The sequence below is a fragment of the Lissotriton vulgaris genome, chromosome 5 (genome assembly GCF_964263255.1).
Source record: "Lissotriton vulgaris chromosome 5, aLisVul1.2, whole genome shotgun sequence".
Classification (NCBI taxonomy): domain Eukaryota; kingdom Metazoa; phylum Chordata; class Amphibia; order Caudata; family Salamandridae; genus Lissotriton; species Lissotriton vulgaris.
Window position 1 is genome coordinate 574615799 of NC_141693.1, and position 26319 is coordinate 574642117.

The window sequence follows — 26319 nt, forward strand, 5'->3', positions numbered from 1 at the left end:
GTTTTTGGCCACTATAGGTGTGGCTGGGTATACTCAGACATGAGTCCCTTTCTCACTGCTCCATCAGGATTCAAGCAAGCCGGGCCGAAGAAGGCAGAAATGCCAGAAACCGGTCCCCGGTAGCTTGTCTCCTTTCTGGTGAAGAATTGGCTTGGTAGTTTAGTCTGCCCTGTTCCCATGATGCACTGGGCCAGGGACAGACTGATTTGCATATAGCCAGGTTCTGAGCTGGGATGGGGCAGTGAGATAAATAACGGTGATGGATCAAGCCCTGATCTTTGGACTGGGTAAGAGTGGTCTGTTTAACTCAGACACTCTGTTCATCACCACCCCCCTTTTTGTAAATCGTTTTTGGCCACTATAGGTGTGGCAGGGTATACTCAGACATGAGTCCCTTTCTCACTGCTCCATCAGGATTCAAGCAAGCCGGGCCGAAGAAGGCAGAAATGCCAGAAACCGGTCCCCGGTAGCTTGTCTCCTTTCTGGTGAAGAATTGGCTTGGTAGTTTAGTCTGCCCTGTTCCCATGATGCACTGGGCCAGGGACAGACTGATTTGCATATAGCCAGGTTCTGAGCTGGGATGGGGCAGTGAGATAAATAACGGTGATGGATCAAGCCCTGATCTTTGGACTGGGTAAGAGTGGTCTGTTTAACTCAGACACTCTGTTCATCACCACCCCCCTTTTTGTAAATCGTTTTTGGCCACTATAGGTGTGGCAGGGTATACTCAGACATGAGTCCCTTTCTCACTGCTCCATCAGGATTCAAGCAAGCCGGGCCGAAGAAGGCAGAAATGCCAGAAACCGGTCCCCGGTAGCTTGTCTCCTTTCTGGTGAAGAATTGGCTTGGTAGTTTAGTCTGCCCTGTTCCCATGATGCACTGGGCCAGGGACAGACTGATTTGCATATAGCCAGGTTCTGAGCTGGGATGGGGCAGTGAGATAAATAACGGTGATGGATCAAGCCCTGATCTTTGGACTGGGTAAGAGTGGTCTGTTTAACTCAGACACTCTGTTCATCACCACCCCCCTTTTTGTAAATCGTTTTTGGCCACTATAGGTGTGGCAGGGTATACTCAGACATGAGTCCCTTTCTCACTGCTCCATCAGGATTCAAGCAAGCCGGGCCGAAGAAGGCAGAAATGCCAGAAACCGGTCCCCGGTAGCTTGTCTCCTTTCTGGTGAAGAATTGGCTTGGTAGTTTAGTCTGCCCTGTTCCCATGATGCACTGGGCCAGGGACAGACTGATTTGCATATAGCCAGGTTCTGAGCTGGGATGGGGCAGTGAGATAAATAACGGTGATGGATCAAGCCCTGATCTTTGGACTGGGTAAGAGTGGTCTGTTTAACTCAGACACTCTGTTCATCACCACCCCCCTTTTTGTAAATCTTTTTTGGCCACTATAGGTGTGGCAGGGTATACTCAGACATGAGTCCCTTTCTCACTGCTCCATCAGGATTCAAGCAAGCCGGGCCGAAGAAGGCAGAAATGCCAGAAACCGGTCCCCGGTAGCTTGTCTCCTTTCTGGTGAAGAATTGGCTTGGTAGTTTAGTCTGCCCTGTTCCCATGATGCACTGGGCCAGGGACAGACTGATTTGCATATAGCCAGGTTCTGAGCTGGGATGGGGCAGTGAGATAAATAACGGTGATGGATCAAGCCCTGATCTTTGGACTGGGTAAGAGTGGTCTGTTTAACTCAGACACTCTGTTCATCACCACCCCCCTTTTTGTAAATCGTTTTTGGCCACTATAGGTGTGGCAGGGTATACTCAGACATGAGTCCCTTTCTCACTGCTCCATCAGGATTCAAGCAAGCCGGGCCGAAGAAGGCAGAAATGCCAGAAACCGGTCCCCGGTAGCTTGTCTCCTTTCTGGTGAAGAATTGGCTTGGTAGTTTAGTCTGCCCTGTTCCCATGATGCACTGGGCCAGGGACAGACTGATTTGCATATAGCCAGGTTCTGAGCTGGGATGGGGCAGTGAGATAAATAACGGTGATGGATCAAGCCCTGATCTTTGGACTGGGTAAGAGTGGTCTGTTTAACTCAGACACTCTGTTCATCACCACCCCCCTTTTTGTAAATCGTTTTTGGCCACTATAGGTGTGGCAGGGTATACTCAGACATGAGTCCCTTTCTCACTGCTCCATCAGGATTCAAGCAAGCCGGGCCGAAGAAGGCAGAAATGCCAGAAACCGGTCCCCGGTAGCTTGTCTCCTTTCTGGTGAAGAATTGGCTTGGTAGTTTAGTCTGCCCTGTTCCCATGATGCACTGGGCCAGGGACAGACTGATTTGCATATAGCCAGGTTCTGAGCTGGGATGGGGCAGTGAGATAAATAACGGTGATGGATCAAGCCCTGATCTTTGGACTGGGTAAGAGTGGTCTGTTTAACTCAGACACTCTGTTCATCACCACCCCCCTTTTTGTAAATCGTTTTTGGCCACTATAGGTGTGGCAGGGTATACTCAGACATGAGTCCCTTTCTCACTGCTCCATCAGGATTCAAGCAAGCCGGGCCGAAGAAGGCAGAAATGCCAGAAACCGGTCCCCGGTAGCTTGTCTCCTTTCTGGTGAAGAATTGGCTTGGTAGTTTAGTCTGCCCTGTTCCCATGATGCACTGGGCCAGGGAAAGACTGATTTGCATATAGCCAGGTTCTGAGCTGGGATGGGGCAGTGAGATAAATAACGGTGATGGATCAAGCCCTGATCTTTGGACTGGGTAAGAGTGGTCTGTTTAACTCAGACACTCTGTTCATCACCACCCCCATTTTTGTAAATCGTTTTTGGCCACTATAGGTGTGGCAGGGTATACTCAGACATGAGTCCCTTTCTCACTGCTCCATCAGGATTCAAGCAAGCCGGGCCGAAGAAGGCAGAAATGCCAGAAACCGGTCCCCGGTAGCTTGTCTCCTTTCTGGTGAAGAATTGGCTTGGTAGTTTAGTCTGCCCTGTTCCCATGATGCACTGGGCCAGGGACAGACTGATTTGCATATAGCCAGGTTCTGAGCTGGGATGGGGCAGTGAGATAAATAACGGTGATGGATCAAGCCCTGATCTTTGGACTGGGTAAGAGTGGTCTGTTTAACTCAGACACTCTGTTCATCACCACCCCCCTTTTTGTAAACTGCTCAAAGAGTCAGGTCTTGAGGAGTGTTCTGAAGGAAAGAAGGTCTTGGGTCCGCCGTATGTGGGTAGGGAGGGTGTTCCAGGTCTTGGCGGTGAGGTAGGAGAAGGATCTGCCGCCGGAGGTCGTTCGTTGGATGCGGGGGACAGCTGCGAGGGCGAGGCTGCCGGAGCGGAGCTGATGGGTGGGGGTGTGGAAGCTGAGTCTGCTGTTCAGGTAGACTGGTCCGGCATTGTGTAGTGCTTGGTGTGTGTGGGTGAGGAGCTTGAAGGTGATCCTCTTGTCGATGGGGAGCCAGTGTAGGTCTCTCAGGTGGGGGGTGATGTGGCTGCATCAGGGGACGTTGGCGATCAGCCGGGCGGAGTCATTTTGGATGCGTTGTAGTCGTCGTAGGTGCTTGGCTGGGATTCCTGCGTAGAGTGTATTACCGTAGTGCCGTCTGCTGCTGACCATTTATCTTTTTTCGGTGGGGATCCGCTTGTAGATCCTGCGGAGCATACGGAGGGCGTTGTAGCAGGAGGAGGAGACGGCGTTGACCTGCTTGGACATGGAGAGGGAGGAGTCGAGGATGAATCCTAGATTGCGTGCATGGTCGGTGGGTGCTGGTGCTGTTCCCAGTGTGGTCGGTCACCAGGAGTCGTCCCAGGCTAAGGGGGTGGGTCCGAGGATAAGGACCTCCATCTTGTCCGAGTTCAGCTTCAGACGGCTTCTTCTCATCCAGTCTGCGATGGCCTTCATTCCCTCGTGGAGGTTGGTTTTGGCAGTGTGTGGGTCCTTGGTGAGGGAGAGGATGAGCTGGGTGTCGTTGGCATAGGAGATGATGTTGAGGTTGTGATGGCGAGGGGGGCCATGTAGATTTTGAACAGCGTCGTGCTGAGGGATGAGACCTGGAGGATGCCGCGGTTGATGTCCGTGGCTTTGGATCAGAAGGGTGGGAGGCGGATGCTCAGGGTTCTGCCAGAGAGGAAGGACGTGTTTCAGTCAAGAGCCTTCTCTTAGATTCCGGCTTCTCGGAGGCGTGTCTTTAGAGTGGGATGGCAGACCATGTCGAAGGCGGCTGACAGGACCAGGAGGATGAGGGCTGATGTTTTGCTGTTGTCTAGTTGGTGCCTGATGTTGTCTGTGGCGGCGATGAGGGCTGTCTCGGTGCTGTAGTTTCGACTGAATCCGGACTGAGACGGGTCCAAGATGTTGTTGCGGGCCAGTTGCATGTTGATGATTTTCTCAATGACCTTTGCCGGGAACAGGAGCAGGGAGATGGGCCGGAGGTTCTTGAGGTCCTTAGGGTCCGGTTTGGGCTTCTTGAGGAGGGCGTTGATTTCGGCATGCTTCCAGCTTTCCGGGAGTGTCGCTGTTTCGAAGGAGATGTTGATGACTTTCCGTAGTTGGGGTGCGATGGCTGCGTCTGCTTTGTTGAATACGTGGTGTGGGCACAGGTCAGACGTGGATCCTGAGTGGATGGAGTTCATGACCTTGCGTGTCTCGTCGTCTTTGACGTTGGACCAGGAGGTCAGGCGGTTGGCGCTGGTGGTGTTCACAGGGGGCGTTGAGTCTGGCGTAGTCTGGGCGGTCGTGGTGATGAAGCTGTTGTAGATATCAGCGATCTTCAGGTGGAAGAAGATGGCTAGTGAGTCGCACACTTCTTGTGAGGGCGGGATGGCGTTGGCGCTGGGGTTGGAGAGTTTCTTTACGATGCTGAAGAGCTCTTTGCTGCCGTGTGCGTTGTTATCCAGGTGGTCTTTGAAAGAGGATTTCTTGGCTAATCTGATGAGGTGGTGGTGTCTGCAGGTGGGATCCTTGTGGGCTGCGTGGTTGAAGTGTGCGTTCGTGAAGCTATGTCTTCTCCAGTGTCCGGCATGCACGTTTGGAGGCCTGGAGCTTGTCGGTGAACCAGGTGGCTCTCTTTTTGGCGTGACTGTTGGAGGGTTTCTTGAGCGGGGCGAGGGTGTTGGTGCAGTCGTCGATCCACTGTCTGAGGTTGCGGGCTGCTGCGTCTTGGTTGGTGTGGTCAGTGGGTGGGTTATTGGCGAGGGAGGTGATCAACTGGTTTTCGGTGACTTCGCTTCAGCAGCGGCAAGGCACCTGTAGGGTGCGGTGGTGCGTGGTTGGTTTCTTAAAGGTGAAATGGATGCAGCGACGTGGGAGCCTGTGGAGAAGTTGGGGTCAAGCGTGTGGCCGACGGCGTGGATGGGTGCGGTGACGAGTTGTCTGAGGCCAAGTTTGGCGAGGTTGTCGATCAGGGTGGCGGAGTTGGCATCGTTGTTGTTCTCGAGGTGGAAGTTCAGGTCCCAAAGGAGGATGTAGTCCATGGAGGCGAGTGCGTGGGTGCTGGCGAGGTCAGTGATGGAGTCGCTAAACTGAGCCCAGGGTCCGGGGGGGTCTGTAGATGAGTGTTCCTCTGAGGGTGGTGTTGGGGTCGGTGTGGATCCGGAAGTAAAGGTGTTCGGCGGTGTTGAGAGTGTCGTCTGCATGGGTGGCGACCTTGAGGATGGACTTTTGGATGATGGCTATTCCTCCTCTGATTCCATTGGTGTGGTCCCTGCGGGTGATCTTGTAGCCGTCCCGGATGGCTATGGCAATGTCGGGCGCCGAGGAGTCGTTCCACCAAATCTCGGTCAGGAAGGCAATGTCTGGGGCGGAGATGTCGAGCAGATCCCACAGCTCGACGGCGTGTTTGCGTGCGGAGCACGTGTTGAGGAGTAAGCAGCGAAGGTGGTTGGGTCTGGTCCTTGGAGGTTTGGCAGTTCTGTCGCATGTGAAGTTGCACATGTGGCAGGAGAAGGGTCCATCAGTGTCTTTCGGTGGCCTGGAAGCAGTGGTGGTTTCGGCCGGTGTTGAGAGCATGTAGGGTGTTGGAGTTGTAGCGGAGTCCGGTGTCGTGGGGTTTGCGGGGTCCAGGGGTTATGGCGCTGGGCACGGTCCAGGCACGGACCGGCACAGACAGGCGCAGACGAGCTTGTCTCTGGCGTGCCAGCGGCGCGCCAGTGACGTGCTCTCTGCACGCAGTCGCTGCATGGCCGCCATTTAATGCGAGGTGGGATGGAGGAGCTGGGAGGCAGGAGAGGGGCGTAGAATGGGCTGCGTAAGGGGATGCAGAAGGCAAAAAGGGGGCGGGCCGCAGGGGAGCAGCTGCGGGAATGTGGAAGGTGACGACGGGTTACAGAAGGCAGAGAGGGGGGGACTGAGCAGTGGGGCTCAAGGAAGGAAAAATACAGAGAAAGCACAATACAGCAGTGACAAAATAAAGACACAGGCACAAAATAACAGTGGCGAGTGAATACACACACGCAGGCGCCTGATAGCAGCAGCGAACTCAGGGGGGCAGTGGCAGCAGGGGGAAGACACAGGCACATCTGGTGGAGCTGAGCAGGGTGGGGAGCGACTAGACCCTGCGCCCAATTGGAACAGTCCAACCCGAACTGCTAGGCCAGGTCCTCCCTGGACTGGAAGCAGGCATCCTAGAACCGGTTTTGGGCTTTCAGCCCTCATCAGCCAGGATAGCTTGCCTCCAGTGGCATGGAGAGAACGGGACCCACTTCTGGTCCCACTCGGGGTGACAAATACAAAAGGAACAGTTGATGGACAGAACGCAGAACAATGTCATATATTCACCCCAGTACAGGGATCTGGGTCTAAATCCATCGTTTTTTTGCTCACCATGCCATTTCAGTTTGATCTGGGGTGGTGTGTTGAGTAAAAGAACAATGGATTTAACCCAGATCCATGTGACTGGGGGTGAATGTTTGCATTGTCCAGCATTCAGTCCATCAACTGTTTCTTTTGTATACGTCGCCCTAAGTGGGAAGGGTATGCCCGACGTGGGTCACATGCTCACTACACCACTGGCACTCCCTGTATGATGTGGTTTATCGATGCTATGTAGCTGCCGCTTGGCGTTTTTTCATGCACTGCCTCTGTGGGATAAAACTGGCTTGATCTGGGCCAATTAGTCCTTGCATGTAAGGGTTCAAGCGGGCAGCTAAAATACTTGCGAAGAGCTTTGCATCTTGCTTCATCTTTTAAAAGTGTGTCTTGACTTGTGTATGTTGGATTTTTGTTGTTTTGGTCTTCTTTTATTCGGATAAATATTGACTATTTTTCTTATCTGTTGTGGCCTCCTTTTGTAATGTTTTCACTGTGTTACAGTGTGTGTGCATGTACATACACTTTACATATTGCCTCTGAGATAAGCCTGACTGCTCGTGCCAAGCTAGAAAGGGGGTGAGCAGTTTTTTTTTAGCTGTGTGACTCCCTTATACTGATAAGAGTTAGGGTCCCTACCTTGGACAGGGTGCACACCACTGCCAACTGGAGACCCCATCTCTAACATTAATAGTCAGAGGTGAGGATAGGACTTGTGTTTGTATTTTGCACACAGTGATTGGTGTACGCTACTCACATATCGCAGACCATTACGCAACTACATACTGTTTTTAAAAAAAAATTCTTCTTTGCAGCTCTTGGATTTAATCCTCAATCATGGTTCAGGGTTGTGAACACACAGAGAAAGGTCTCCATGCTTGGAGTGGTGTGGCTCACTGGTTAGAGGCGGCAGACCCGAGAGCAGAGGACGGCCCGGGACCAGGGTTCAATTCCCGACGCGGCAGGGTCGTGGACCAGGGTCAGCGGATTCGATAATTCTCATCTCGGTGCCTACTCTAACCAGGGATCACACTTGGCAACTCTGGGCATTAGCTTGCCTCAACTCCACAACTGCCCCCCACATACGCCAGGGATTCCTGGTTTCACCTTGGAGATACCCAGTAGGGACAATCTCACAGGGAAAGCCAGGACGGGTTCCCCAGCAGTCTACTGCACAGAGATACTCCTTCGGGAGTCGATTCTAGCGCATTACAAACCCACAATTAATTAATGCTCTGTCAGATGGACAGGGGGCAGGAGACAATTGCCAGGCAGACTCTTTCACAACATGTACAATACGTGTTTCCATTGCGGGTTAGTTTCACTTCACTGGATGTCCTGGCTTGCCAGGCACAGGCTGAGTCTGATCCTGGGCTGAGTGACCAATATTAGGATACCACCCCTGAACTGGTGGGAGGGAGAGTGGACAAAGGGAGTCAGTTACATGAGCTTACTGCCCCCCTCTGAGAACCCACAGAGGTTAGAGAGTACCGGACGGTCTGAGGCCTGACTCTTGTCACTAAATGCGAAACAGTGGTTCTGCCGCTCTTGAAAAACTAAATAACCTTTTTTGCAATTCTGTCTCTCCAAATGGATGAGAACAGTCAACAAATGAAAAAACAAAAGAGAAAACAAAATGTACCTTATGTCCAAACCCAAAAAGTGCAAAACACTTATCTTGTATTCCACTATATATTTTTATCAGTTTTTGGAAAAATCAGTGTGAACTTATCGCAATGCATATATTAACATACACATAGAACAGTTCTTCTGAACTACCATTTAAGACTTAGATGTGCACAAACATTTACAATATTTACATGTCACAAAACATTCCACAAAATACATGGACATATACTACATGGAAAAATTATATTTAAACACAGTGCAACATTTTTGAAAGAAAAAAAAAAAGAAGAAGAAAGAGAAATATCAGTCCAGTCAGAGATTAATCCAATTATTAGTTTAGTATCCTGGTTTGATCCTCAACACTTGATAATAAATCGTCAATGTTTTGACCCCCGAGAAATGTGTGAAATTATAACCGTCTTGGTGGGGTCTTCCTCTTGACTAACTGGAAGATTTGTGTATAGCCTGTATGGGGCTTCCACCCTGTCATCTATTAGAGACACTGTAGACCTAAACACATGCTGTGAGTGATCTGTTCACTTCAGATTATAAAATGGTGAGCCATTCCTCCGGCGTCAGGCGCACAGGCTCCATGTGGATTTCCTTGCAATAATGGGAAGGAGACTCCAAGGGGCCTTCCACCTCCTCAAACAGGCCTTCTATGAACTTCAGAGGCTCATTATTCGCCTTTTGAAACTTGTAAAACAATGTTCTGTTATGAATCAGAGTGGCGGGTAGCCCTCGTCCTCTGTGTCCTGTTGGTAAAGGCAACAGCTGTCATTGGCCACTGTGGGTTGCTGTCCTCATGGATAGAGTTGCACTTGAGTTGGGGACAGAAATCACACCCCAAGGAAGAAATGGGCCACACCTCTGTCTTGGCCAAGGTGGTACTGTCTGCCCACCGGGACACATCTGTGAGCAAAATAAGGTTAGGTGCTGCACAGATGGGATCCACAATTGAGGAGTAGGATTCCCTATAGGTTAGCTTAATGCGTCCCGGAGAGTATGGAAAGAGGGATACAACTAGGTACGGAAAGCTGTAGAACCTGAACATGCCCCTGCCTTTGCAGACCTAGGTCCATGTTCTATTGCCCAAGCAGGGAAGTCCATTAAGGTACTGATTAGTCTACTTCAGCTTTAGACTGGAATGGGTTGTGTTTGTCCCTGCTCTTTTTGCAGGGTTATCCCCAAACATTTTGCCTTCTCCACCAATTTTTCTGAACTGTTTTCCTTGGCTTTAGGACTCTGTGCATTTTACCACAACTAACCAGTGCTAAAATGTATATGCTCTCCGTCTAAATTGTATTGGCAATTGGTTTATTCATGATTGGCATATTTGGTTTACTTGTAAGTCCCTAGTAAAGAGCCACCAGGTGTTCCCTGGGCCTGTAAATCAAATATTACTAGTGGGCCTGCAGCACTGATTGTAGCACTAGCATGCATAGTCCCGCAAACATGTTTCAGACCTGCCACTGGTGTGTCTGTGTGTTCAGTTTTAAACTGCCATTTCAATGTGGCATGTGAACCCACATGCCAGGCCCAAACGTTCCCTTTTTTTTCAAAATAGTTTATTGAGTTTTATAATAAACAAGGACAATACAGAAAAGAGTACCATAATAAGTACCCTGAAAAGAACAATACATATTATTATAAGAGGTACAATATAGTGTGAAAAATAACAAATTAAAAAGGAAGGGGAAGAAACAGAAAATAGTATTAATATATGACATATTTTTCTTATCCACAGAAATACTTATGATTACCACATATGAATTATAACTGGGAAATAAAATAAAAATTATATGTGTGAACTAATATAATCATCAATAGGTTGCCAAAATAAATGATAAGAATGACTGTTATGAACAATACAAAACAAGGATAAATTAGCACCTCTTCCAGTAAAAATATTCCATGACCACCAAACATGAAAAGATAAGAAGGACAAATCTTTCCAACACGTGGTAATTATCTTTAAAGCAGCTGACAAAAAAAATGTTACATTTTGCAGTTCAAGTCAGACAGTTTTGTGGAAAGAGCAGTGGATTTGAAAATCTAAATATTAAATCAAAGCATTTCAGAAAAATTGATTTTTTTTTTACATCCCAAACTTCCCTCCAAAATGTGTGAACAAACTCACAATAAAAAAGCATATGTTTTAACAAGCCTGAAAGTAATTTACAATGCCAACAATTCAAAGTAGTTGAAGGTAGTTGAAGGTTAGCTTGAAATAACTTTAACGGAGTCCATAAGCAGTTAAAAAGAATAAAATAATGTGTTTGACATAGTGATACAGGCAATCATCCTGTAATATTATTTAACCATATTTTCTTCCATGTATCATGTGAGAAAGATGCTTAAAGTTTGTTATTCCAAAACGATGAGATCATCTCAATATCAATTACAAAGGTCCTGTGCACACATATAATCAATATTTCACAACGTATGTCTGGTATATAAGACAGCATCAAAACAAAATCTGTTTGTGGTTTTTCTCTGTTCTTTTAATTCGTGTTGACACAGAAAACAGCCAGCCGACACATGTTTTGTCTGAGACAAAATAATCTCCGACTCTTCAGGGCATGAGTCACAATGGACGTAGTATAAAATCCCTAAACCTGTGATAATTCCAACCCGGTTGGGTTCAATGAAAATTCGATGAAAGGTGGTAACAGATCACCAGGTAAGTATCAATCACATCAAAGTCTAATGTACAGCTCCAAAGTCAAAAAGGGGCACTGGGAAAGGATAATTCCAATGAGAGAAACGTTGAAGACCGAAGGGGTAGTCTCCGATCTTGAATGACACGTGTGTGTCCATATAAAACGGCATGGACCGCGCGTCTCGGCGATTTCAAGTCAATGCGGATTGACTTGAAATCGACGTAAACTTTGCAGGGCGCCACCAAATCCTCTATATTAAAATCCTAGCTCTCAGCACCAATCCTCTCAATATTGTTCCCTTGAAAATTATTCAGTTTTTTATAAATTAATGAAACTTCCTGAGATGAAGAAGATACTGCATGAATGTAAGTCGGGGAATCTGAATTAGTATTTGATGGGAATATATTAGGAAATTTAGGAAGTGAGAAGACTCAGAGTTGTACGTTTTCCGAAGAAAAAGAATACCAGCTCCGCAGTAACATCTGGCGTCGCAGCACACCCGGGACACATTCGGTGTCACTGTGGTGGGCCCGATGATGAAGCATGCCACCGACTAGGTCGGTGGGTGAGGGCTTCATGAAAAACCCAAGCCGTTTCTTTTTCTTCGGAAAACGTACAACTCTGAGTCTTCTCACTTCCTAAATACATAAATGGTACTGGTCCTTTTTGATAGAACATATAAACCTGGGGATTCGGACCAGCTTACCTGGTCCTCTCTCTCTTCTTGATTTATTGATAATATATTAGGAAAGGAATTTAGAATAGAATTACATAGTCAAGTCAAGTCAAGTCAGAGAATTTGTATAGCGCACTACATACCCAGAGGGTTTCAAGGCGCTTAGGAAGGGGGGAGGATTACTTGTCAAATATCCAAGTTTTAAGTTGCTTTCTGAATGCTAGGTGGTTCTGGGTAAGGCGAAGGTAAGCGGGGAGTGAGTTCCATGTTCTAGCAGCCAGGTATGAAAAGGATCTGCCTCCCATGGTGGTCTTGTTGATGCGAGGTACAGTGGCGAGGGCTTGGCTGGAAGAACGTAGTTGGCGGGAGGGGGTGTAGAAGGACAGTCGTGAGTTGAGGCATTCTGGACCGATGTCGTAGAGTGATTTGTGTGCGTGGGTAAGCAGTCTGAAAGTGATCCTCTTATTGACGGGTAGCCAGTGGAGGTCTTTAAGGTGACCAGAGATGTGTTCGTTGCGTGGGATGTCTAATATGAGTCTGGCTGAGGCGTTTTGGATTCGTTGGAGTTTCTTCTGGAGTTTTGCGGTAGTACCTGCATAGAGGGTGTTTCCATAGTCCAGTCGGCTCGTGACCAGAGCGTGGGTGACTGTTTTCCTTGTGTCGGAGGGGATCCAGCGAAATGTTTTTTTGAGCATGCGAAGAATGTTGAAGCAGGAAGAGGATACGGCGCTGACTTGTCTGTTCATTGAAAGAGAAGAATCCAGGATGACGCCTAGGTTCCGTGCGTGGTCTGTCGGGATGGGTGCTTTTCCGAGGGCTTCCGGCCACCAGGAGTCGTCCCATGCAGATGGGGATGTACCTAGGATGAGGACTTCTGTTTTGTCTGAGTTCAGTTTCAGGCGGCTATGTTTCATCCATTCGGCAACTTCTTTCATTCCTTCGTGTAGGTTAGTTTTGGCGGTGCTGGGGTCATTGGTGAGAGAAAGGATCAGTTGCGTGTCATCCGCGTAGGAGATGATGTTGAGGTTGTGTTGGCGTGCGATGGCTGCGAGGGGGCTCATGTATCCGTTGAAGAGGGTGGGGCTGAGTGAGGATCCTTGTGGTACGCCGCAGATGACTTCAGAGGCCTCTGACGTGAATGGTGGAAGACGGACTCTCTGGGTTCTTCCGGTGAGGAACGAGGTGATCCATTCAAGTGCTTTTCCTTGGATTCCGATGTTATTGAGGCGTTGTAAAAGTGTTTTGTGGCAGACTGTGTCGAATGCTGCAGAGAGGTCAAGGAGGATGAGGGCGACAGTGTCTCCATTGTCCAGTAGAGTTCGAATGTCGTCTGTAGCTGCGATGAGGGCGGTCTCAGTGCTGTGTTTTGCTCGGAATCCGGATTGTGAGGGGTCGAGGGATTTGTTGGCTTCGAGGAAGGCGGCGAGCTGGTTGTTGACAGCTTTCTCGATGACTTTGGCCGGGAATGGAAAAAAGCTCATATTAAAAAAAATCAGAAGGAGGTAAGCTAAATTTATGACATAGTTCATCAAATGATAAAAAAGTATTATTATGGTATATATCTTTTTTAAAAAAAAACAGCTTTAGTCCAGGAATGACAACATTTTACTGATCAAGATAGTTTTAATTTAGGATTATGCCATAATGACATATCAAAAGTATGTGAAATAGTCGATTGAAAACATGAATCTAAATCTTGAAATATGAACTTTGTAGATTTCAAAATAATAGTTATTAATTAATATTGATTTACTAGACATCCTTAACAAAGTAGGTTAAAAATAGCTTTATCAAATTATTTTCTATATGAAGCCATGTAGGGGGATTATTAAAATGAGAATGATTAAACCAAAGAGAACTTTGTTTTAATATAAACGCTTTATGATAGTTTAAATAATCTGCCAAACCAAGCCCTCCATTACATTTTGCAATTTTTACTTTTTGTAGCCTATATGGGGTGTTTTATTATTCCAAAGAAACTTAGATAAATACCTATCAATAGTCTTATAAAACTGCATGGGAAATTGACTAGGAATCATAGCTAGGGAATACAAGATTTAAGGCACTTTTACCATTTTTATTCAGTCAATTTTTCCCCACCATGACAGATGTAATTCAGAGCATTTGGAAAATATATCTTTAATATAGTTTAAAATAAATTCACAATTGTATGTAATTGTTCTTTTTGTAGAAGTGGTAATCTGAATCAAAAGGTATTTAATTTATTCCCTTTGCCGAATTATTTCTTGTAAAGGTAACATATCAGGTGTACGAAGAATGTTTAGGGACAATAATTCAGTTTTGTTGGTATTTAATTTATAACCTGAAATCTGCAAATATAATGAAATAATATTTAATAATGAAAGGAATGAGGATTCAGGATTGCTAATAAAGAAAAGTATATCATCTGCATATGCTAATGTTTTGATGATAACATCCTTAATATTAATACCAGTGATAGTAATACATTACTAAATGTAGATACAGTATGAAATAAAAATTGCCAAGGAACTTTATCAAAAGCTTTTTCAGCACCCAATGCAAGCACTCCAGATGGTAAATGTAAGGAGGATTCCTGTTCAGTAGCATGTAGTAAGACCCTAGTGTTATTAACTGAATATCTGATCAAGATGAATAAGGGATTCCAATACTGAGGTCAATCTGGTTGCAAAACTTTTAGCGTAGAGTTTACAATCTTGATTTATATTTACAAAGGAAATAGGGCAATAATTTGATGCAATGGCTGGGTCTTTGTTAGGTTTTGGAAGAACTATAATCTAAGCTTCCGTGAAGGAAACAGAGGTTGAGCCTGAAGCATCAAAAAAGGTAAAACATTTAAATAAATGAGGAATAAGTTGATAGGTAAATTCCTTATAAAATTCTGCAGGAGTTCCCTCGGGATCTGGAAATTTACCTTGCTTAAGAATTTAATAGCCAAATAAATTTCTTACATAGTTATTGGTGAATCTAATTTGTCTTGTTTGATTGCAAAACTTTAGGTAATCCACATTCATGTAAAAAAGGATCAATCAGGAAAGGGTTTTCTAAATTAGGTTTATTTTATAGGATTGAGGTGTAATTTAAACATTCATTAACAATATCTATTTGGAATAATGCAATCTTTCTATTTGAGCCATGAATTGAGTTGATTTGAGTTTTATCTTTTGTAATACGCAAATAGTTTTCCAAGAGCCTTCCAGATCTATTAGCATTAACACAAAACTTGACTTTAGTATTAGTAAGTTGTATACCAGCTCTTTTACTTAATATTGAGTTAAACTCATTAAGAAGATTTTGCAATTTTGTTTTAACTTGGGATTATTAGATGTTATGAAAAGTCTTTTCAAATTTTGCAATTTGTTTATCTAATTCTTTAATTTTTAGAATTGAGGGGCATAATATCAAGAACAGCGTTAAAACTATCGCCTCTTTAGCGTAAGGAAACTGCCTCTAAAGCGGCGATAATGGTATTGATAATATGCCCTTGTAAAGTCCCATAGAAGCCCATCTTCACAACAGAACATGGGCTTCTATGGGAATTCAAAAGGGTATATTATCAAGCCCATTATCGCTGCTTTAGCTACAGTTTCATGAAGCAAAAGCGGAGGTCATTTTAACCCTGTTCTTGATAATATGCCCCTCATGATTTGTTTTCATGAGTCATAAGAGTGAAGAATGCCCCTCTAATATATGCGTTAAAGGCATCCCATCTAGTTACCAAGGATGTTAAGCCTTCTAGGTTAAAATAATCCTGCAGTGCTGATAACATTTTTGGTTTAATATATTAATTGAGGGCAATATCGGTATTCATATGCCATCTGGATTGAGCTTGAGAATCTGTCTTAAGTCGTAGAGCCATAGAAATAAGAGCATGGTCAGAAAAAACAATATTAGGGATATGTGGTGTAGTAACTGAATGAATTAATTGACAAGAAACTAATAAGTAATCTAATGTTGAGTGAGAGTTATGAGGATTTGAAAAAAAGGTAAACATTTTCTGAGTAGGGCGATACAACCGACGAATATCAACCAACTTAGGGGCCGATTAGGATAGCGGTGAATCCGCATCCTCCGGGCCGGCGGAAGCCACCGCCGGACTGGAGGATGCGGATTCACCACTGCGGTGATTGCAAAGACCCCCCGCCAGTTTAGGATGGCAGGGGGTCATCTGCGGATATGAAGACCGTCCTCCGGTTTTCCACCGCGGTCCCGCGGCGGGAAAACTCTAATATGGTGGCGGTGTCTATCAGACACCGCCAGCCATATTAGGATTCATGCGGAAACATGCTTTTCCACGGTGGGTTTTCCGCCGTGGAAAAGCATGTGGTCTTTGGTGTTTGGGGGCCCGTTGCAGGCCCCCAGGGTGTCGAGGGTGGGGGTGCACATAGGGAGTACCTATGGTACCCCCCAGCATTTACATGCACAAAGTGGCAGGCGTCGCGCGGTGCCTGCCGCTTTGTGCATGTAAATGTTAAACATGCATTTTTAACCTTGCGGCGGGTGCTGCTTCAAGCAGCACTCGCCGCAAGGTTAAAGGAACAGGATGTGACCGCCAGGGTGGCAGTCACATCCTAATTTGCATGGAGGGACCGCCGCTGCCCATGCGGACGGTCCCTCTTCCTCGGGGGTGGTGGACGGACGCAGGTCCGTCCGCCATCCTAATGACCCCCTTAGTTGTTTTGAAAAAATACTATAACATAAAAAAAGCTCTTGTGATTGGTATTTTGTTTGGGATATTCTGTCTTATGAAGGGTCACAAATAACGTTTAAATCTCCTCCAACAATAAGTGGAACAGTGCCTAACTTGACTTAACTTGAGCATTTCTGTAGTAAGAAGAGACCAAAAATTGGGGCCATGAGTGGTCGGACCACATACATTCTTTATAAACATAATTGTGTCTTGAATTTTAATATTCTCTATAATATAACATCCTTCTGAATCTGAAGATTTGCTCCGTATTTGAAAATATAAACTTTTTACAAAAAGGATAGCAACACCATTTTTCTATAAACAGCAGGAGAAGATATAACAGTACCAGGCCATACGCTAAAACTGTATCATCTATATGAGTCTCTTGCAAGAAACAAATGCCCGCCTTATATACTCATAAATAATCTAAAATAATCTAAAATGTTAATATGTTTCACAGGATATCTTAAACCTTTAACTTTTAAGGATATAATTTTAATATTATGGAAATTAGCCATATTGAAGAAAAGAAATAGTAGAGAAAGAATAGATTATTTTTTTCAAAGGAATGAAAAGTAGCTCTACTAATGAATAAGGAATAAGGAAAAGGAAAGATACATACAAATACAGAAAAAGACAACATTTAAACTTTAATAACAATGCTGAAACGCAAACACGCTTAATAAGCATGACCGGACCATTGGTGCCCTGTTAAAAAATGTAATAAATAGGTTAGCCGGAAAGAACAGTGAAATTAATATTCAGGTAGCAGTTTCATGCGTATCCATGGGAATCTGTGGCAGCTGATCCAAAAAGAGATGAAGGCCTTCAGGGTGCTAAAAGGAGAAACCATCTTTCAAAATTTGCATAGTCGAAGGGTCAAAAAGATCATATTTGAAGTCAAGACTTCCCAACATGGTCGGAGATCAGAAAAGTCTTTGCAAATTTTAACAGTTTCCTTTGCTGATGTATGAAGATTTTATTGCCATTAACCATTATAGAAGGAATTTCATTTGCTGCTTTTCTTATCGTCACTAAGTGATGATGACGTAAAACTTTAAAAATCATTTGTTGCAGTTTATTTTGCTGTGGATTATGAAGAGAGGGTATCCTATGAGCTTTATCAATTTCACAATTTCTAAGGAAACTTAAGGCGTAGGAGGCCGGGTAGCAATTTCTCCAAGTATAACCTACAATCGTTGCCTTCCAAGTCTTCTGGTAAATTAAAGATACGTAAATTATATGGTCTATTACGGTTTTCCAATTCAAGAAGAAGGTTAGACATAGTAGGTATTTCTGCGCAAATGGTGAGATACTATCAATTTGAACTTTATAGTCCTGAATTTTAATTGCGTTGTCAGATATTTTTAATGATAGACTAGCCATGTCCTTTCATATATTTTTTATTTCAGACGCAATAGTACCTGTGCTGGAATGAATAGCTTGAATTTCATCAAGTAGTAAAGCCAAAGAAGGTTCATTAGATTCCACCAATTTTGATTTAACTGGAGGTGGGGACATATTTTGCTTCCTTTTATTATGTTGAACATGTGTGTTTTTACCCTCCATATTTCCTTAAAATTAAATTCTGCAGTAGAATGTAATATCAATTGCAGAATAAAAGTGTAACAAGGAAAACCTGTCAGGATAAGGAGATGCAGCAGCTAAACCCAACTGTTGAAGTGCCTAGGCCACAGACTCTCCCTTTCCTGAATGTTGCTCCACCCCACTGACTGGAAGACTCAGCTGTACCTGCTCCAGAACACCAATGGAGAGACAGGAGAGAAAAAGGACTCCTTCCGTCATGCAAAGGAACAGACAAGGACCCCACTGGCAAGCAGAGGCTTCAAAATGCTGCTGCCATCAAAGTAAGGTAAAAAAACTGCACCTTAATATCTGAAATTGTCGATAAACAGGCAGACGCGATGAGGAGCTCAGCAGAGGGCAGCCATCTTAGCTTGCACGCTCACTCGAATCCCAAACTTTCCCTTTTAATACATATAGGTCACCTTTAAGGTAGGCACAAGGCAGCCTCATGGGCAAGGAGCAGTGTATTTAAAAGGTACGACATGTACTGGTATGTTTTACATCTCCTATTAATAAAATAGTGAAAATTCCTTGTCTGCTAGTGCAAGGACTATGTCTCCCATTGGGTAACATGGGGATTGCCTTGAAATATATTTTAAGTGTAACTTCCTACTGGGAGCAGATAGAGATTTTAAGTTTGAGGTCTCTGTACTCACAATTTAAGAACACAACTTTTGGTGAAGTTGGTTTTAACTTACGTGTTTGAAAATGCGACTTTTAGAAAATGGGTATTTTCTTGCTCAGTCATTCTGTGCCTCTGCATCACTGTAGAATACACGTCTTGGTTGACTGACAGTTGGGCTCTTATGCATTCACTCTAGACACTCACCGAAATGGAGCTGAGTTGTGCTGGGCATAGCCTGATGGCCCATCACCAGGTGGTTAGGCCTTTCAGAGCTAGAGAGGTGGGAGAAGCTGTCACTGACACCTGAATAGGGCTGTGTCTGTCTTCACACAAAGCTGTCTCTACCCCCCTGTAATGTGTCTGGAGTCAGGTCAGGGAAAGGCAAGGTCTTGTGCATACAAAGACTTTTCTTTGAAGTCTACTTCAAAGTCAAAAAGGGGTATACGTTTTGGATCTCCAATACCCCAGTCAGAACACTTCTGGACTGAGGACATTCTGCCAGGAAGAAGAGCTATATGCTGTAGGAGGGACAGCCACTCTGCCTGTTACTTTATTCTGCTGGCCTGCTGCTTGCTGTTTCTATCCTGCAAGTGAAAGGACTGGACTATGCTTTCTACATCCTGCTTCCAAGGTTCTCCATGGGCTTGTGAGAAGTCTCAAGGCCTTCAAACACTTCACCTGCTAGTGCCTGGGCTCTTTTGTTGAGAGTCCTGACTTGCTCAGTGGTGCCAAATCCAAATATTGGGCCCTTGGAATTGTGCCCTGTTGATCTAAAGAGAAAGTTCATGCATCAACTCCCAGCGCCTATTTTCTCGACCTATTGCTGCCCAGAATTGACGCATCGCTGCTGCCTGCACAGAAGCGTAGTTCCTGCTGGAAGCGTCCACCGCGGCTTTCACCGCAGGCCCCAGCTCACTGTCTCAGTGCATCAGAAAAATTGCTCCTGCGTGAGTCCCGAACACTGTGTCACCAGCATCCATGGCACCTGCACCGACACTGAGGCAGCACCTGCTTTTGGCTGGAAAATGTATACAGCACCTACCTTGCGGCAGCGGGGAACGACCATGACAACGCGGTCAAAACACCGCGCTGCCATTACGACGCATCTTTTACAGCGCAAGTCGTTACCACGATTTGCGCTGGAGGGCGCTCTAGACTAAGGAATAGTAGATTTACTATTCCAACACCTTCCCTACTGTACGTAGGTTGTTGTTGGAATAGTAAATCTAACTATTCCTAAGTCCAGCACCCTACAGCGCAATTCGTGGTAACGACTTGCATTGTAAAACCTGCGTTGTAACATCATACAACCGCGGCAGCAAAATTGATGCAGTGCCTACCATGCTGCTGCCACATCGACGCAGAGCATTTGGATTTTTGAAGCAACGTCCCCCCATGCTGACCCTTCATCGACACCGCAGTAAGGAACCGAGGCAGTGTGTCCAGAAACTGACGCATCACCTCCCCTGCCATTAAGTAACCGGCGTATCACCTCCCCTGTCAGTAAGGAGCCAACGCATCACCTCGCCTGCCTAGCAGTAAGGAACCCACACATCACCTCCACAGTGTAGTAAATCATATTTAATTTACAAGCCGTGGGCACATGTATTGCCAATAGGTACCTATAAGTAAATTAAAGGTTCCAGTTGGGTGTAAGCCAATTGTACCATGTTTAAAGGAGTGAGCACAAGGACTTTAGCACTGGTTAGCAGTGGTAAAATGGACAGAATCCTAATACCAACAAAAACGTATTTGAGAAAACAGGTGGGAGATAGCAAAAGTTTTGGGGGTAGACCACATCAAAGGCTGTAACACGTAGCATAACATATTTTAGTTTGTAGCACATTAACTTTGAGCTACTTTTTACTAGCACAGGAACACTGCTGATTCCCTCCGCCTTCCCTCAGAGGAGGTCTGGTAAAATCTAAAGATTTTAGCCACTTTATTTTAAAAATGCTCTATGAAATATACTGTTCTGTAACATTTTTTCCAAACGATTTCCTAAATAGTAACGTGTCTGTAATCGATGTAGTGAGATAGCAGGTGTTATGTCCCGAGAATTGCCTGTCACGTGACCGGCGCAGAAGAAGAGGTGCACAGTGGGAAGGCGAGGAAGAGAGCTCCTGGGCAGGAGAGCAAAAGGGATTTATGCTAGGCAAGCACTCTGCATGTTTTTGGCACAAGTAAAGCCTTAAATAGTTAGCTTTAATTAATGATACACGGAAATTAGAAACACTGTCTATATGGAAAAAAGTAGAATTAACAAAATAATGAAAGAAACAAAACGCAAAGTTATTGCTTCTGATTGATTTAAGAAAAAACTGCGGAGATGTCACCCTAGACTCGGATGAGGATTGCACGGGGTGGTACTAATTTCTTTCCCAGTGATTTTTAAGGTTCATAGTCAATGATCAATCCACAGCCAAAGAAAGGACTATGGTGCATTTCTTCATACCCCAAAACCGTATCTGCTAATCATTGTACTTTTTCAGAAATCATATTTCTATAAAGAGAAGAGAACGATATAATCCCCTTATTCGGAGAAACATTAGATTTGTCTGTAACAGAAAAGGAGCAAGTCATACAACCGTGTAAACAGTTCCTTTGGAGTTTAGCATTTTTACATAGCATGAACCCACTTTAATAAGCTAAATATAATGCATCACTTCTGCTGAGCCTTATTGGTAATATACGTTTCCGCTGCAATGTCTGCACATTATCATAGTTTCATTAAATCAGCATCACCCAAAAGTTGAATACAAAAACTTTTTTCTATGCGGTTTCCTAGGCAACACCGGTAGCGCGTGTTGCCTTTAGTCAGACATTTACAAGTCAGCTTCCATGTTTGTAATCATGAACATTGTATTACTATACCCAGAGCACTTTTACCACGTTCGACTAAAAACAATTTCAATAAATCAACTTACAGCTTGTTCTTATTTAATTGGCCTTAGTATTGGATAATATTTATAGACAGGAAGAATGAAAATCCTTTTTCATTGTAGTAAACTGGCGCCATTGGAGGAAAAATAGATATTAGATTCCACATCAGTCTATTTTTTTTTCTTTCAAATGCAGGTTTGCTGCCACTGCCATATGCCACACGGTATTGCACTCTTCACATGGCCACCAAATGAGAAGACATTGACATACTTTGAACACCAGAATGGGCTCGAAATCGTAACTAAGAATAGATTTCCAACTTGTGCCTTGTTGGGTTTCTGGTTTACTTGGGTATGCACCTAAACCAGGCAGAGCTCACCACTCTAGTCAGGGTAAGGGATTTACACAGCTAAGATAACTCCTGCTCAGCTCCTTGGTAGCTTGGCATAGCAGTCAGGCTTACCCCAGTGTAAATGTGTAAAGCATTTGCGCAAAACAAACACACACCTGTGACACAATAAATTCACCCCAAAAGAGACTCCACACAGGATTATATAAAATAACTCTTATATTGTATATAACACAAGTAGACCATAATCACATAAATTATAAATCACTTTGCCAACTAGGCAATTGTCATAACATCACGGTGCAATATAGTAAATACTTGTAGGTTGCACATATCATCAAAACACCTTAAACCATCACCGTACATATTATGCAAGTACTGAAATGATACTCGCTATCCTTAAATTGCAAGGTATAAAACAACCTAAACCACAATATCAGGGCATGAAATGCAGCATTTAGGTTAGAGAGAGAAACACAGATCATGGCTGCCGGCCATACTAAGCCAGTCCTGGAAGTGTGGGGAAACCCAACATACATAACCTCATCAGAGCATAAATACAGCAGAAATATACGTCAGTGCTCCTGTGCTCCTTTATATTAACCAATACAAGGATACCGGGCATAGCAGCACCTGCACGCGTATAACGGGAAATATGGTAAATTATCTCAGGGAATCGGGGCCTCCGGCGAGGTTCCACGCTTTCCTGGCAATCAGGCAACAATGCTCCCGGAGAGTGAAATGGCAAGACCGGGGTAAGGCACAACTCAGAGAACCACAAGAGGCCTCGCAGCCCTGTCCTCGTAGTACGCTCAAATACAGCTGCCCATGAGCATGCATTGCAACTGTCGAGCACACTGTATCTTTATGCCTCAGAGGAGAGGAGGGCAATGTAGTGGTGGGGCAGGCTCATCCACAGGCCACCACAACGCAGAGATCTCCCTTCTCGGATGGCTCCTCCCACTGGGAGCACACAGCTGCCCAGAGATTGCAGCTCCGAGACCTCACTGAGACTCCCACTTTGAGGCAAGTACTGGAAAGTAGAAACCCAAGGGAGTGGGATGGTCCCGACGCCCCTTGAGGATCCCTCACTGCTATAAAAACCTGCTGGGGCCGCGTTCAGGCTCCTTTCGGCATGGAGGCTTCTGGAATGTGCCCCGCACTGGTTTTAAATTCAGGTGCAGTCAAGGCAGGTTGCACTGCTGGGCCAAGGAGTTGCAGATGTCGGCGGTCAGTCAAGAACACTAATCCAGGCATTCAGTGCTCTCCCTCTGTTTGCTCACCAGCCCGGTTGCGCTGCTCCGGCAACAACCTGCTTGGCAGATGGGCTCCTCTCTATTGGTACGCCTCATGGAGCAAAACCTCTTCGGGTAATCACTCCCATATCCAGGCACGCCACTTTAGCTGATGAAAAATGATTCCTGTGCCGCTGTTCAGGGTGTTTCTGTTGAAGAGGGGAAGCACTCCTTACACATGTGCCACCAGTGAAGTGCTCTGCCCACACTGGGCTTCAAAACACATAAACTGCTCACTATGCACTAAGTGGCGAGTCCCAAATGCATGCTGGAAGTAGAGCTGATAGCAATTCAGGTAGGGGGCACACCACCCAGTCCCTGGTAGATCACTGGGGGCACCAAGCAAGACTAAATGCAGCAGGCCTTGTTGCAGTCTATCAGGCCACAGGTCAGCACCACAAACAAGGGAGTCCAATGCAGTATAGCAGTTCCTTCTGGCAAGATGCAGTCTGTAGAGCCAGCAGCATCCGAAGTCCCACACAGTGTGTAAAATCATGGGATCATAGCCCCTGTACTTATACTCTAATGTCTTTCATGTGAAGGTCACTTCAATACAAACTTTAGAAGTGCAAACCAATCCCATTCAATCCCAAGGCCTTGCTCCAGACACACTACAGGGGGCACAGACAGCATTGTCAAAGGCAGGCTCTGCACTATTCAGGTGCAGGTGACAACTCTTCCCACCACTCTAGCCCAGGAAGACCCATCAGGATATTCAGGACACACCTCAACTCTCTTTCTCAGTGTCTAGAGTGAATGAATAAAACAGGCCCAGTCAGTCTAAACCAGATGTTGAATGGAGTCAGGCAGCAAAGCACAAAGAGTTATAAGCATACAAAAATGCCCACTTCTAAAAGCAAAAAGAACAATTGATGGACAGAATGTTAATCAATGTCAAACATTCACCCCATTGCAGAGATCTGGGACAAAATCCATGTTTGTTTTTGTTCACTATGCCATTCCAGTTTAAACCCAGCCTTATGAAAATCAGTCTGGACCCTGCTCCTCATGGAAACAGTCAGGCCCAAACTGCCAAGCCTCCTGGGACCAGTTTCCGGGTGACACCCCTCATCAGCCAGGCTCGCTTGAATCCAATGGCACAGTGAGCAAGGGGCCCACGTCTGGGAATACCCATCCCACTTATGGCAAAAAGTGCTGCTGCAACAAATGATGGATAGAATGCTTAATGAATCAAACATTCACACGCAGTCAAGAGATCTGGGTTAAATCCATTGTTCTTTTTCTCACTACGACATTCCAGTTTAGACCCAGCCATATGCAAATCAATCTTAACCTTGCTCCTCTAGGGAATGAGCCGGCTGCCAAGCCGGGTCCTCCCTGGACCAAAAACAAGCATGCTGGGAACAGTTTTGGGGTAACTCCTCACAGTTTGATTAATTGTACCTTGTACCATAAGGTGCTGGCTTCCCCAGTCAAGGAGACATTGCGGGCCCCTTGGGACAAAGATGCAGTCAGAGCAAAAACGGATGAACATCTACAATTGCTGACGGGGGTGCAGAAACAGAATATCGATTGAAAAATATCGACATGCAAGAATATATCGATGGAAGAATATTGGTGGTGTAAAATATTAAGGTAAGTTTTCTCATAGTTAAAAATATCGAGTTTATTGTGATTTAGAAATATCTAATGTGAAAACATCAATGGAAAAAATATCGATGTAAATTATATTGATTTTATGGTTACTATTTTTTTATGTTCCATTTTTTTTGCAATTTTGTTTTAGTAATTTTATAATGTTTAAATATTTTTTATATTTAAATAATTTTTTTAATATCATTTTTAGGAGTGGGATGTTGGTTTTATAGGGGAAAAGGGTCTGTAGTAATTTAAAAATGTTGAAAAATTAAACTTTTTTCATAATTTGTATATAATTTTGGAGCATGCTGTTGAGTTTAAATAGAAGTTGGTAGTAATTTTAAAATGTTGGTGAAAAATGACAATAATTTTTAAATTTGTATATATTTTAGGCACAGTATGTTGGGTTTGTAAGGGCTAAGGGTGGGGAGTAATTTAAAAATACTACAATATTACAAATTATTTTTAATTTTTTTATCTATAGGAGTGGGATATTGGGTATTTTATAGCGGATATGGGTGGTGTGTAATTTAAGAATGTTTGGATGAAAAATACATTTTAAATAATAAAATAGGAAATATATAATTATTGAAAAAAATAATATGATTTAAATGTTTACATTTTTTAGAAATTCGCAATTATTTGTGTTGCAAATATTTTGTGTACATTTTGTGAATATTTTTATTTTTTATTACAAACTTTAAATTTGTATTTAATTAAAAAATATATTTTCTTAAATTTCGATTTATAATTTTTTTAATAAAACTGTGGTGAATCATTTAAAACATACATTTTCATATTTATATATTTAATTCTTTTGTTGAGAATTTGTAATTATTAAACTAATAAAACCGCTCCCTATTGACGACAACTCAGACCTCAGTGAGGATGATAGTAGATGGGGCATTCCTGCATTATCTATAGCCCCGATAAAAAGATGGTCACGAACTGCAGTGCAACTTAATGCCCTAACATTGGAGTTTGGCTTAAGAGCCACGAATGGCCGCACAATTTCTGACCGCCTAGGTGCTCCCACTTTCAACAGGGTTGGCCAAACTTCGAGAATTGACTATATCCTGTTGGATTTAAAACTTTGGGGACTGGTCCAGGATATGGTTGTCCAACCCACTGTGGAGAGCGATCACAATTTGCTTTCCCTATCCCTACACAATCCCTGGTCTAGTATAGCAATTGTCCCCTCCCATAATTGCGCTCAAAAGATTACTGTAGCATCCTGTGGACGCCGTCTTAAGTGGAATAAAATAGCCACTGAGGCTGTCAAACTTTCCACCATAACGGAATTACTTCAGTCTTCTCAGATTGAATTAGACACTACCAATTTGGCCCACTCAGCTGAAAAGGTGACATCTATGTTTGAGGAGGCTGTCAAGTCTATAGGGGATGTATTCCAGGGCAAGGGCTTTGTAGGGGCGATTCCACCTCAGCGTAAACCCAAGGGGAAGCATGACTGGTATACTCCAGCATGCAGACGGGCAAAGACACTCTTCATAGAGGCCGTTAAAGGCAAGTCCCAACCCTTGATACAGATAGCCAGGAAAG